The sequence below is a fragment of the Rhinopithecus roxellana genome, chromosome 10, assembly GCF_007565055.1.
Source record: "Rhinopithecus roxellana isolate Shanxi Qingling chromosome 10, ASM756505v1, whole genome shotgun sequence".
NCBI lineage: Eukaryota > Metazoa > Chordata > Mammalia > Primates > Cercopithecidae > Rhinopithecus > Rhinopithecus roxellana.
In genome coordinates, this window is record NC_044558.1 from 70,286,244 (window position 1) to 70,300,009 (window position 13,766).

A 13,766-nucleotide genomic window follows, 5' to 3' on the forward strand; every position below is an offset into this window, starting at 1 on the left:
CGGGCAGATCACAAGGTCAGGAGATCGAGACCATCCTGGCTAACATGGTGAAACCCCGTTTCTACCAAAAACACAAAAAATTATCCAGGTGTGGTGGCAGGTGCCTGTAGTACCAGCTACTTGGGAGGCTGTGGCAGAATGGTGTGAACCTGGGAGGTGGAGCTTGCAGTGAGCAGAGACCGTGCCACTGTACTCCAGCCTGGGCGACAGAGCGCGACTCCATCTCAAATAATAATAAAACAAATACAAAAATTAGCTGGGTGTGGTGGCGCACGCCTGTAGTCCCAGCTACGTGGGAGCCTGAGGCAGGAGAATCGCTTGAACCAGGGAGCGGAGGTTGCAGTCAGCCGAGGTTGCACCACAGCACTCCAGCCTGGATAAAAAACAAAACAAAACAAAACAAAACCTGTAATCATGCACTGTTAAGAGCTAGAGAGGTAGAATATCTGAAAACACGTGCAATGGATAATAATAATTTTTCTTTTCTTTTTTTTTTCACAAGTTTAATTTTATCATATTCAACTGCCTTTATGTGGGAAATGTAAGCTTAGATCTTTCCATGTAGAAGAGAACCACAAAATAATTAGGATACCAAATACAACTCTTTTCTAGAATTCAGCATCAGCCTACAGAGTTTCATACTGTAATGATGCCCCTCCTTTCCTTTCCTTTCCTTTCCTTTCCTTTCCTTTCCTTTCCTTTCCCTTCTTCTCTCTCTCTCTTCTTTTTTTTTTTTTTTTTTTTTTTTTTTTTTTTTGACAGAGTCTCGCACTATCACCCGGCTGGAGTGCAGTGGCATGATCTCAGCTTACTACAACCTCCGCCTCCTGGGTTCATGCGATTCTCCCGCCTCAGGCTCAAGAGTAGCTAGGTCTACAGGCACGCACCACCACGCCCGGCTATTTTTTTATATTTTTAGTAGAGACGGGGTTTCACCATGTTGGTGAGAATGGCCTCGATCTCTTGACCTCGTGATCCGCCCGCCTCAGCCTCGCAAAGCGCTGGGATTACAGGTGTGAGCCATCGCGCCCAGCCGCCTATTTCAATTTAACCACCTAGTCATGGGAACTATAATAGAGAAAATCAGTGCTGTTGGGTTCAGACATCTCTTCTGAAATACCGTAAGGGGAAATGCAGTACTGTTCTGAGAAACAAGATAGGAAAGTTCAGCTTACAGTGGAGTCGGCCACCAATTAAACTTTAGAATCAAAAATCAGAAAGATCTACAATAAATAGAAAGACCTGAAGACCGGTGGAGGCCTTCACTCTTTTTTCCCTTTACCAAAACTAAGCAGCAAGACAGCAAGTAAGGATTTGGTATACACTGTGTCTACAGTACGTCATAGAAAGTGGATTTTTAGGTCCACAATCAAACAACTGGTTCAACAAATCCCTCCTTCCCCTCCTCACCTCCGCCATGTATTCGGTGACTTAATCCGCAGCTGTGAGGTAATGTTGCCTCTCCCCGTACAATTCTGTATCTTTAGTTTCTCGGTAACCCTGAGTTCTCAATCTGTGCATCACATCATGGAGAATTATGGGAACCCTATCGGTTTTGCTAGAGTGATGTGGCACTGAGATGTATTTAAAATTGAAAGAACAAGTAACAAGGAAGTAAAAAGAAAGTTATAGGAAGAAATAAAAAGTGGAAAGAGGTTCCTTTAAAATATTGTGGATGCACATACCCCTCTAATTTCTGTTTCTGACTCCATTAAAATGTGTATCAAAATCTGAACTGAGACCATAAGGGTAATATTAAAATGTCAAGATTAAAAGAACAGATACAGGCCTGGTGTGGTGGCTCACGAGGCCTGTAATCCCAGCACTTTGGGAAGCCGAGGTGGTCAGATCACGAGGTCAAGAAATCGAGACCATCCTGGCCAACGAACATGGTGAAACCCCGTCTCTACCAAAAATACAAAAATTAGCTGGGCGTGGTGGCACATGCCTGTAGTCCTAGCTACTCAGGAAGCTGAGGCAGGGGAATCGCTTGAACCCGGGAGGCGGAGGTTGCAGTGAGCTGAGATTGCACCAACATACTCCAGCCCAGGCGACAGAGCGAGACTCCGTCTCGGAAATAACAACAACAACAACAACAACAACAACAACAAAAAGAACAGAATACAAATTCCAAAGTAAGAAAAGTAGGTTAAGGTGGGTAGGTGGGTGGGGTGTGGGAGTGGGGGTGCAGATTGTTTATAAATTAGAAAAAAAGGGTGTTTAAAAGTTGATTTTATTTTCCAGTAAATGGAAGAAAAAAATGTCAGTACTTACTTATATGTACTTTCTATTCTCACAGGAAATTTGATTCACTCAAACACTTAAAGCTTATCATATATAAATGGGTAGAAGTGAGAATCTATTTGTATAACTTTGTTTGCAAGTTTTAACGTGTATGGAGAGGGGAAAAATCGAAGTCCTTTACTTCAGTAACAGTATGAAGGTGGACTTAAGATTCTGCAAACTCATCAGGGAGGCATCCTTGAAAAGTTAAACCTCTCCATTTCAGAGCTGCTAAATAAGTGCAAGTATATACCTGTGCCATAACTAAGTACGTATTTTCAAGTAGTAGAAGTCAAAAGTGGACATGGAGTCTCCTTGTTTCTGTATATTTTTTAAAAATAGCTTCATCACTCATGAGATAAACTGAGCTATGGCTCTAAATTTAGTTCACAAAACTAAACTCTCTGAAGAATAAAGCTCTTATGCTTGCATTAACATAGTTGATATGAGTAAATTTTATGCAAATGGAGAATTATGAAATAATTCATAGTCTAATTCTGAGCTTAGAAAAGAAGTGTAATTTTATTTTTTCTGCATTGATGCTAAGTGGAATCAACTGATCTAATACAGTGTACCTTCAGAAATACTCCAGGATGACTGTGTTCATACACTAACATAATTTATAACCTGAAAAATAAAAGGTGATGTTTTTCTTAACTCAAAGGAATGATGTAATTCCTTGTAAGTCCACTCTGAAATATTTAAATCGTTTCTACTGCCTTCAGTAATGGAAGAGTTTCTTAGGTGTTGCCTAAATATATAAAAATCCTAAGCTTATTTCAGTCATTTAAGGTCATAAATTCAAGTTTTGCTTTTGTCAAGTCAGGACTCCAAATGGAAATAAACAAATGTATATATTCTTTTCAATCATATAATCAAGGAATATCTCCTAAATCATCCTCATTATTCTCCCAAGAGGAGTTTTTATTCAATCACTATGTTTTCAAAACATAACTCTTATAGCAAAAGTATATTTCCCTAACTAACTCATTATCCTTTCAGGTAAGGCCAACACATTTGACAGAGATCCATGAAGATTATTTTTCTGATTATTGGTTAATAGGCACAGTTTGTACCCAAATTGCTTTTCCTGAAAATTGAAAACCGTATGAATTTTTACTCAATTCTGTCACTTATTTCTATTTTAAGAAAAGCATATTAAAACCAGTATTTAGATTCATTTAAATGTGGGCCTTTCAAAGGCCCTACATCTGCTCAGAATGCTGAAGAATCCAGGGTACTCTTTGACGGCTGAAAGAGCTAGGCAGCCAGGATATTTCTGCATTCTTTCACAGCTCCCAGTTTCCAAATAACTTCAATTTATTCTAAACTCCTAATGCATTCAGGTTGTGCAAAATGTTAATTATACCATCTTGCATAAAATTAATATACATCAGATGTCAGATAAATTAATCCTGGCATCATATTATAGTTTGGGTCTCAGGTAGTTTATTTTCAACAACTTCAACAATATTGATGTTTCATTTCAGAGAATGTTTAGTTAATAGTGCAGTTAATTTTAAAAGCCTGAGAAATTTGGAGGATTCTGCTTGAATCAAATCACCGAGGTGAAACACTGGCATGTGATAGCTAAGTATCTTTCTTTGCAGCTAGTTTCCAAATGCAGGGCTTATCAAAATCCCTGTTCTGCCAGCTACTCGACCATCTCTCCAGAGTTTTAGACTGGGTAGTGGATAGAAGGTGAGTAAAGTCATAGGTAGTGGACACGAGGTGAGTAAAGTCATGAGTAGTGGACAGGAAGTGAGTAACGTTGTGGGTAGCGGACAGGAGGTGAGTAAATTTGTGGGTAGTGGACAGGAGGTGAGTAAAGTCAGAAGTGAGCTAACTGTGGTGTGGAAGGAAATGAAGTGGTTTTGGAGTATAATGAAGCAGAACAGAACACCTTGCCCACAATTACCCCAACAAGCCAATGGCATTTTGTCTACCTCCTCCCTTTCCCCAAACTGACAACCCCAGGTGACTGCTCAAATGCAATTTGAAGTGATAGCCAAAGACTTTGAGCTTAGAACCCTTACAATTTGTACAGAAAATAAGTATTTAAAAAAAATCTTCACAATACAAAAACTACCTAAGATTACAGAAAGCTTACTCAGTATACACGAATATGCTAAGAAATGGATGTTTTATTTAGATGTTCCAAAATTTAATGCACTAAAATTTGAAGCCCTAAACATTTGAAAGTACAACACATTTGAGTGGCAAACAAAAGGAATGGAGTCTTATCCTCCTTTCTCTTGCACTGCCTTCCTGCCTTTGTGCATAGCCAGCTACTGGGTCTCAATTTGTCATTGTCATCAGTGTTCAAAATGATGCCACTGATGGCTGACGGTGTTGTTTTGCATGTGTGCAAGTGTGGCAAAAAGACAGCGACATGACCAGCAGTTCTCTCCATCCAGCATGTGTGAAAAGGCAGTCCTTGGGTTTATGGCTGCAGCAGCAATTTTTACAGCCTGTTACTGTTTACGGCTTTGGGTTCTTCACCTTATATGCTACCTGACACCTTGACTCCAAACAAATGACCTATTTTCACTTCATGATCTGCTGTTGCTGTTTCCTGGTATTTTATCACCAGGCTGCCTCATGTGAAAATGTACCTCTGTGTATCCTTATAACACCTCTCCTGTGTCTTCAGCAATTCACTCTGCATCAGTTCCTCAGACAGCTGATACTGGGGTATTCTATCGACAGAACTAAGACAACTGGTGTTGGGGAGAGGCAAACGAAAACTTCCCTGACTTCCTAAATGGCTCTTACCAACTCATCACATGACTTAAAATTCTTAATTGTTAAGGCACTGACAATTTGTATCCAAAATTAAAGCATTAAAGGTCTCCATAAATGATAAATGAGGATAACCAATAATATAGTAGTGACAAGCACTATTTAACATTGACTAGGAGCTAGCCATTGAATATACTTGTCCTTAAAATCCAACATCACCTGCAAGATGTTATTATTGTCCCAGTTTACAGATGAGGAAATTGAGACATCTGGAAAGATTAAGGAATTTTTCCTAGACGACACATCTAGCAAGTGACAGGGTAAGATTCAAACCCACAGCCGGGCGCGGTGGCTCACGCCTGTAATCCCAGCACTTTAGGAGGCTGAGGCGGGCGGGCAGATCACCTGAGGTCAAGGGTTCAAGACCAGCCTGGCCAATATGGTGAAACCCAGTCTCTACTAAAAATACAAAAATTAGCCGGGCCTGTTGGCAGGTGCCCGTAATCCCAGCTACTCGGGAGGCTGAGGCGGGAGAATCGCTTGAACCCAGGAGGTGGAGGTTGCAGTAAGCTGAGATCGCACCATTGCACTCTAGCCTGGGGGACAAGAGGGAGACTATGTCTCAAAAAAAAAAAAAAAAAAAAAAAAAAAAAAAAAAAAATCCAAACCCAGGACTGTCTTACCCCAAAGCCCAAGGTTGCTGCATTGTATGCTGGTAACGCAGCGGAACAGCCTTGGTCAGCCATTCACACCTCCACAGGAGTTGCAGTGCTCAATAAATGTTTGATGAATCAGTGAATGAGCTCCTCGTGGTGAATTAGTTTACCAGATCGGCTTCCAGTTACCTGGCAAGTATTCTGAACAAGTGAGACTCTGGATAAGTTAGCTGTGCTAGGAGAAAGGAAAGATGCAGCCCAGAACAGAGGGTCCAGCACCAGCAGGCTTAGGTGAGATAACATCTAGAGAAGCCAGTGGGGAGAAAGTCACAAATATGCATAATGTTAGAAGGATGATAGGGAAAAGAAAAGAAAGAAACAGCCCAGCAAAGATCAAACACCAAAAGCAATTCTGGGATAATATTCTTATTCAAAGATGACCCGGTTGCTGTGGTCCCTTCTTTCTCCCTTTGACCATCTCCCATTCAACATCACGCAAGTAGGCAGTTGTGGAAGTGAGCTTTTTCCATAGGGGAGACATTGCTTCTCTGATGTGTACTCAAACTTTAAATTCCTCAAAGTGCAATTCAGTTCACTTAGAGCTGTATTTTTTTTAATGAAAATTACATATAATTTCAAGCATATTCCTGTTTCAGACCAGAGCTGTAGAACCGAAAGATCTGTGTCCTTTTCAACACATTAGTCCATCTCCATTATAAACATCTAAGATGTGCTGTCACAGTATGAATATACCTGAAAATCTACTAGGGATCTTTGCCCTCTATCCCACTTCACTGTTAATGAGCTAGAATACATAGGAAATATCAGGGCACTGACAATGGTTGTAAAAGAAAGGAAGGGAGGGAGGGAAAAAGAAGGAAGGGAGGAAGGAAAAACAGAGTTTAAAATGAAACAAAATCCAGACTAAAGTGAATTGGAGGTTATCTACTACAGCCAGGGAAAGTGAACTGTGATTTAGCTGAACCTGTGCTATTGTTTGTGAAAGAACAGTTCAGGAAGAAACAACAGTCACTGAGTAAGGAAGGGCCCTGAAATGAGCTTCTTTAAGAGTGTAGAAAATACTGCCTAGGGAAATGAACTGATGTAGGCTGGCACACCGTGTGAAGAAACAAACTGTAATGTTATCTCAGAGAAAGGGAGGGAAAAAGAGTTCAGGATTTGAAGGGTGAGAAAGAAAACCAGTTCAGGGCCGGGTGTGGTGGCTCACACCTGTAATCTCAGCACTTTGGGAGGTCGAGGCCAGGAGTTCAAGACGAGCTTAACAAACATAGTGAAACCCTGTCTCTACTAAAAAATACAAAAATTAGCCAGGCATGGTGGCAGGCACCTGTAATCCCAGCTACTCTGGAGGCTGAGGCAGGAGAATTGCTTGAACCGGGGAGGCAGAGGTTACAGTGAGCCGAGATTGCGCCACTGCACTCCAGCCTGGGCGACAGAGCAAGACGCCGTCTCAAAATTAAAAGAAAAGAAAAGAAAACCAGTTCAGAAAACCTGAATGAAATAGCCCCTAGGATCATGAATAATGCTGATAGGAGTATGACTATGAAGGCAACTGGGATGGACCTACGGAGTCAGTGAGTCAGGAGAATCCAAACAGAAAAGTGCTCTTGGGAGCCTGAATGGAAAATCTAATCTAGAAACTTGAGTGGCAGACTCAGCTGCTGCTGGTGCTGCTGCTGGTGCTGATGCTTTTTTCTTTTCTTTTTTTTTTTTTTTTTTTTGGAGACAGGGTCTCACTCTGTTGCCCAGGCTGGAGTATAGTGCACATGATCATAGCTCACTGCAGCATTGAACTCCTGGGTTCAAGCAATCCTCCCACCTCAGCCTCCCGAGTAGCTGGGACTACAGGCTCACGCCACTGCAGCCAGCTAATTTTTTTTTTTTTTTGTACTTTTTGTAGAAATGGGGAGTGGGAGGCCTCACTTTGTTGCCCAGGCTGGTCTCGAACTCCTGCCCTCAAGCAATCCTCCCTCCTCAGCCTCAAAAGTGCTGCGATTACAGGCATGAACCATCGCATCTTACCTCGGCTTCTTCTTAAAAAGAACCCAGCCTAGTATAGGATCAAAGTCAACTGGCTTAATAAGATTGATCAAAATTGCCAAGTGCAAAGGCTAGTGTGGATGCAGGAGCAGAAACAAGAAGAACCTGGAAGAGTAAAGTTAACTTGTGAAACCTTTGCTAACCTGATAATTGAATAACACAAAAACAAGAATTTGACATTTCTCTCGCTTGTATGTAAATATATCCTTCACTTTCCTTTCTCTGTAGTAAATCCAAGGTGCACATTAATTGTAGTAAAATGTGCTGCGTTGCAGTGAGTAAAGAGAAAGAACAGAAAGAAAAGATGGGTCAGGCTCCATGCTTCTGTGGATTCCTTGATCCCAGCCCACCCAATCCTCTAACAAGCTTGATTCTCCATTGACAACAGGTCAAACATAACTGAAACGAAAGGCCAAAGAGAAATTGTTTCCAAAGGTTTTCTCTTTTAGGCGCTGTCTCTGAGAACTCATTTAAGAGAGAAGAGTGTCAAGTCTAAGCCTGTAGATAACAAAAAATGAAGTACAAACCAGAATTGTAAGATTACATCATAAATTCAGAGACTATTGATGTCTGTTCACAGTACTATTCAGCTATTTAGCAAAGCTACTCAACAAATAGAATCTTAAACTTTTTTTTTTTTTTTTTTTTTGCAGATGGTGAATACTTTTTGGATTTTTATTTAACCTTGGGATGAGTCAATATTTAAGAAAAATGTTGAAATTCAGAAGATATATGTATCTCTTACAATGTTTTCATTTACTATAGTAGTGAATCTCAATAAAGTTTTAAGAATATAGAAATATATGCTGAAAGATATACAGTATTTCTAAATCTGATAACCAAGGCATATTTAGCCGCTTTTATGCAGAGGAATATTTTCGGGTCTCAGCTGATTTGCTTCTCTATTTAGCAAAGTTATAGGAAACTTTTGCCACTATCTCATTACATGCGAAGAATGTAGATTAACTTGCTGTAATTTCAACTTTAAAACTATATGTGTCCTTGGCTGCTCAAATTCTCACTAATTGCAATCTAAAATTTAGGAATCAAATGAATTTGGTAACACAGCATCCCTGTTGTACTAATCTACTATGAAAGATTTCACTCTGTGAACCAATGAACTGTATGATGAAGGATATTTTTACATAACAGTCTTGGTAAAACAAGGTGCCTCACTTACAGAATATATTTGGCTGCTAGTAACACAGACTGTAATTAATCATGGCTTAAATAGAATGGAAGTTATTTTTCTTGAATGTAAGACAATTCTAGAGGGAGACATGCCAGGTCCAGTAGGGGAGAGTGACAGTCAACAAGGAGGCAGAAGATTTCTTTCTGTCTGTCTTTTCCACTATCCTAATTTGTGGTTTTCATCATTTAGATAGCCTCAGGTCCAAGATAGCAGCTGGAACTCCGGCCACCACACCTTCATTCCAACAGAAAACAGGAAGAGGTGGGGTAGGGAAATAGAAAAGGATCATCCACTATCTAGCCCCACTCACGAAGCCTTTCAAGAAGACTCACCCAACAATTTTTCATATCATTGGTTGAAATTTAATCACATGGCCACATCGAGCTGCAAAGGAAGTAGAAATGCAAACTTTTACCTGAGCACCTTGCCACATCAAATAAAATATTAGTTGTGTTGTTAAGGAATAAAAATTATTGTGTAGCAAATGTCTGTCTCACCAAAAACTATCATTAAAGCATTACAAACACATAGGCGCCAATATAATTATCTTAATGAATAACTTTTGAACAATTCTTTTTCTGGGATTCATTATATTACTGTTCTCATGAGGCTATGATTTTCAGGCAGCTCCAAAGAATAGTTTAGGCTGGAAGTGAAGGGGCTTTAATTCTCCCATAATCTCACTGAGCATCCCTGCCCTCTCGACCTGCTTGTCAATTTGCTATGAATGCCTTTCTTGAATTTATTTTAAAAAATACAGCAGAACTGAACAAAACAAACAAACCCTGCTATGCAAGCTCAGCTTACAGTCCTCCTTGCACCATCTTCCCACCATATTGCAGATTCCAGCCCTAAATTTATCTGATATGGAAAGTCTGGAGTTGCCTAGGTTGCAACTACAGAAATACATAAAGGACATGGAGGGTTGTCCCCGTTTGTGGACCCAGTATGAGATAATATCTCCTGTACACACTAGTTAAAAGTTAGGGAAGGTTTTTGGGTGTTAATTAGCATCACTAGCAAAGACAAAGAAACAGAGAACCAGAGCAAGCAGCATGTTCAAAGTGATTTGCAAATATTCCGATTAGGCATTTGAACCATCCTACCCTACATGACATGTTAGAGATAATGAGAAAGAGATTCAAGATGCTGTTGCTAAGGCACTTTTCCAACCCAGGGTGAAAATCTCACTATAAATGATACATCAAAAAGCTGGTTGCTTTGTGCTTTCCTGCACTTTGATTCCAATATGCATCCTTATCATTATCAACAATTCTTTTGAACCAGTGTTCCCTGTTTCTTTCATTGGAAAGTACGTATCATTTATTAATATTACTTCAGTCTAGATTTTACTTGGGAAAATAATACAGAAATATCATTTGCTTGAACTATTCCCTAACCCAGACTCTTTGTTCTGTTTTCTCAAGCACCACTGAGTCCAATAGGAATGAAAGAATTTTATCTTATATATTCCATTTCGTGAAAAGTTTTAGCAATCTTGTCAGGTGTTTATTGTGAATTGTTGAGGGTTATAATTACATGCATATAATAAAAGTTAATTTCAGTCAAGGTATGTTGCTTAATTCTTGATCCTCATTTTTTATAACCCAAAGGGCTATTTTTCTTATTTAATGCTTTATAAATCTAAGGATGTGTTACATAAAACACAGCAGTTCACAGGGCCCAGTGATATTGTGGTTTTATGAACCTATATAAGAAATCAACTTTGGATTGTTGCTTTTGAGGTTTGGAAATTCATATTTTGAAACATACTATATTGTAATGTATTGTGTTATACTTAATTCTAATAAAATATGAAGCCTAACAAACATTGAGCATCTCATACATGTTAGAGCTTCATAAAGTCATATTTCACTTGATTTTCTTTTTTTTTCTTTCAATTCATTTAATTTCAACAATCTGTCAAAAACAGCCAATAAACAAATACTGAATTACATTCTGCTGGGTTTTTTAAAGGCTCTAGACTATGAAAACATCTTGTGTGTCTCCCACCCTGACCACCCTGCGACTTTTCCATATACCACAGGCCACCCATAGACACAAAGCCAGGGGGTGAAGCTGACATGGTCTATTTGGAGCCAGTAGACAGGAGGGCGATGAGTCCTGATGAAGCACTTATGGACAAGATGTAGTTCACTGTGGGGTTGAAGTTCTTCAATATGAAGAAGGAAGCAACAATGACCACGACCAGGAACAGAGTGTTGTTATAGAAGATGGAAAATGTTGTAGCTTCATCATCAGCAGCTTCATTCTTCTTCCACAAGATTCTTTCATCTTTCTCCTTCCGAGACATCTTTCTATTATCAGCTTCAGAAAGTTTTCGAGTCACTTCTCTGGAAACAGCATCCTCCCTCTTCTGTGCTACTTTGTGCTTGAGAACAAATTTCACATTCTTGTATGCAAAGGCTACCAAATATGTGCTTACTAGGGTCATCACACTATACAAAACAGCAGACTGAATAAGATCCATATGCCATATTCTCCAGTATAACCAGATGGGGATGGCGGACACAATGAACACGTTCCCGAAGAAGAGCGCGGAGGACTTGGCCAAGAGATTGCGGCTGAAATCCTGCAGGAGCAGGTCCTCCTCGGACTGCTGTTTGGAGCTGCCTTTGGGAGCCATGGCGGAGCAGGAGGCGAGAGCTTCACTTGATTTTCATGACAACCATGAGACGTTGAGTATGGCATATAACAAGAGAAAATGGAGACTTAGGTTAAATAATGTTGTTCTTGGTCATACAACTTCTATGTGTTTTATTTTATTTATTTATTTTATTTTGAGACAGAGTCTCGCTCTGTCGCCCAGGCTGGAATGCAGTGGCTGGATCTCAGCTCACTGCAAGCTCCACCTCCTGGGTTCACGCCATTCTCGTGTCTCAGCCTCCCAAGTAGATGGGACTACAGGCGCCCACCGCCAGGCTAATGTTTTGCATTTTTAGTAGAGATGGGGTTTCACCATGTTAGCCAGGATGGTCTCGATCTCCTGACGTCGTGATCCACCCACCTCAGCCTCCCAAAGTGCTGGGATTACAGGTGTGAGCCACTGCGCCTGGCCTCTATGTGTTTTAAAAAAAATTTACAGCATGCTTTCTTCTCTAGGAAAATCTAATGCAAATAGTGCGGCTCTTTATAATTACCTCACCAAGTAAAGAAGAAATGAATCTATCAAAAAGGTTTCAATTCAGAGAAGAAACAAGATGGATGGATGAATGATTTTTATAGATTCCTGTGTATATGCACTATGCACAAACATGTATACTGCTCACATTAATGTGGCACACATCATAGTCTCTTTTATCGCAAAAAGAATTTATGGAGGGTGTGATTTTAAAATGTCATTATTTGGGAATTGACCACACAGATCTAGGTCAGAAGTCCTAAACTACCATGTTCATAGGTCAAACCTGACTTGCAGTTATAGTTCTCTTTTTGTTTTGTTTTCCTACATAATTGAAATAGAGATTTTACATAAAATCCCAGTTTCCAACATCACTTGCAAAACATAAGATTGGTCACCTTGCACTTGAATTCCCACAGAGCATCAGTCAGTTAGAATTGAACTGAGTAGTAGTAGCTCCTTTTTTTTTTTTTTTTTCCTTTGAGGCAGGGTCTGTCGCTCAGGCTGGAGTGTAGTGGGGAGATCATGGCTCACTGCAGCCTCTACCTCCTGGGCTCAAGTGATCCTCCCACCTCAGCCTCCTGAGAGCTGGGACTACAGGTGTCAGCCATCCCACCTGGCCTAATAGTAGCTCCTTTTAGATGGATCCTGTGCTCCCTCTTGTCGCCACAGTCTCCATTTATTAGCTTCATTCATTTATGTTATTTAACTGACCCCGCAAGCATTGGTGTTTTGTGACCACCATCTTAGGTTTTAAACATTAGCTGTACCAAATTGTAAAAAGTAGGAATTCTACACCTGTTTCCCACACCCCAGATCCGTCTCCCCTCCTGTGATAATTTCCTTTCACTCATGGGCAGTGTACATTGGGTAAACCAGCCAGCTTGGCCAAGAATGACTTGACACAAGCCAAGCAGGGTCATTCACATGCTTTCTCTTGGGAACTTTAAACTTGGACTTAGAAGAGCTATTTAATCTCTGCATGCAGCTACAACCCTGTTAATTTGGAAAGTGTAGGGTAGCCATATTCAGCCATTTTGACTGTACAAGCAGAGAGATCCTATTTGGAGAAAAATAAGAGAAAAGCAGAGGTGACAACCAGGTTGTCAAGATCTGTAAGATCCTCCAATATCCTTAGAATAAATGCTCTTATCTGCATACGTTGTCTTCAAAGGGTTTGTTTCTTACAGACACTTGTCTTAGCGTTGAAACCTGCTGACTTCCCAACTCTGTAGTTCAATTTCCAAACCTCTTAAAGTTAAAAAATAAAACCTGATATTTTGTTTGGCCCGTCACACAGGATTATATTGGTACTCAAATAAGTCTATTATATATTTTTTGAAAACTGTACCATACAAATCTAAGGTATTATTCTCATGACAGCTCTGGCAAATGTTCACTAAATGGAGACACAATAGATGAAAAAAAGTGGGAAAATATTTGTGGCTAGAGCAGAGCAAGGCATCCAACACCCTTGAAGCTTTTAGGTGAAACTACTGTACTGGCAGTAAATAAGCACTTTCTGGTGGCTGTCAGGGTGGCCCCAACCTAACCAGACATTCCTCTTCTTCAGGACTGAGCATATGGTGGTCTTTGCCAAGGACGACTATAGAAGGATTATATTTTTCTCATCTGTACTTTTGAGCAACGCCAACTTCCTTAAGCAATTTCCCCGAGATACGAGGATATG

The 13,766-nt window shown here is 40.2% G+C and overlaps 1 pseudogene across 1 annotated transcript; it reads right to left on the bottom strand.

Annotated features, from left to right (window-relative positions):
• Window positions 1-10,828: 10,828 nt before the first annotated feature.
• Window positions 10,829-11,721, bottom strand: LOC104677390 (annotated as a pseudogene). The gene has a single exon (XR_750041.2). The product of XR_750041.2 is annotated as a translocon-associated protein subunit gamma pseudogene (transcript).
• Between the last annotated feature and the right edge of the window lie 2,045 nt (window positions 11,722-13,766).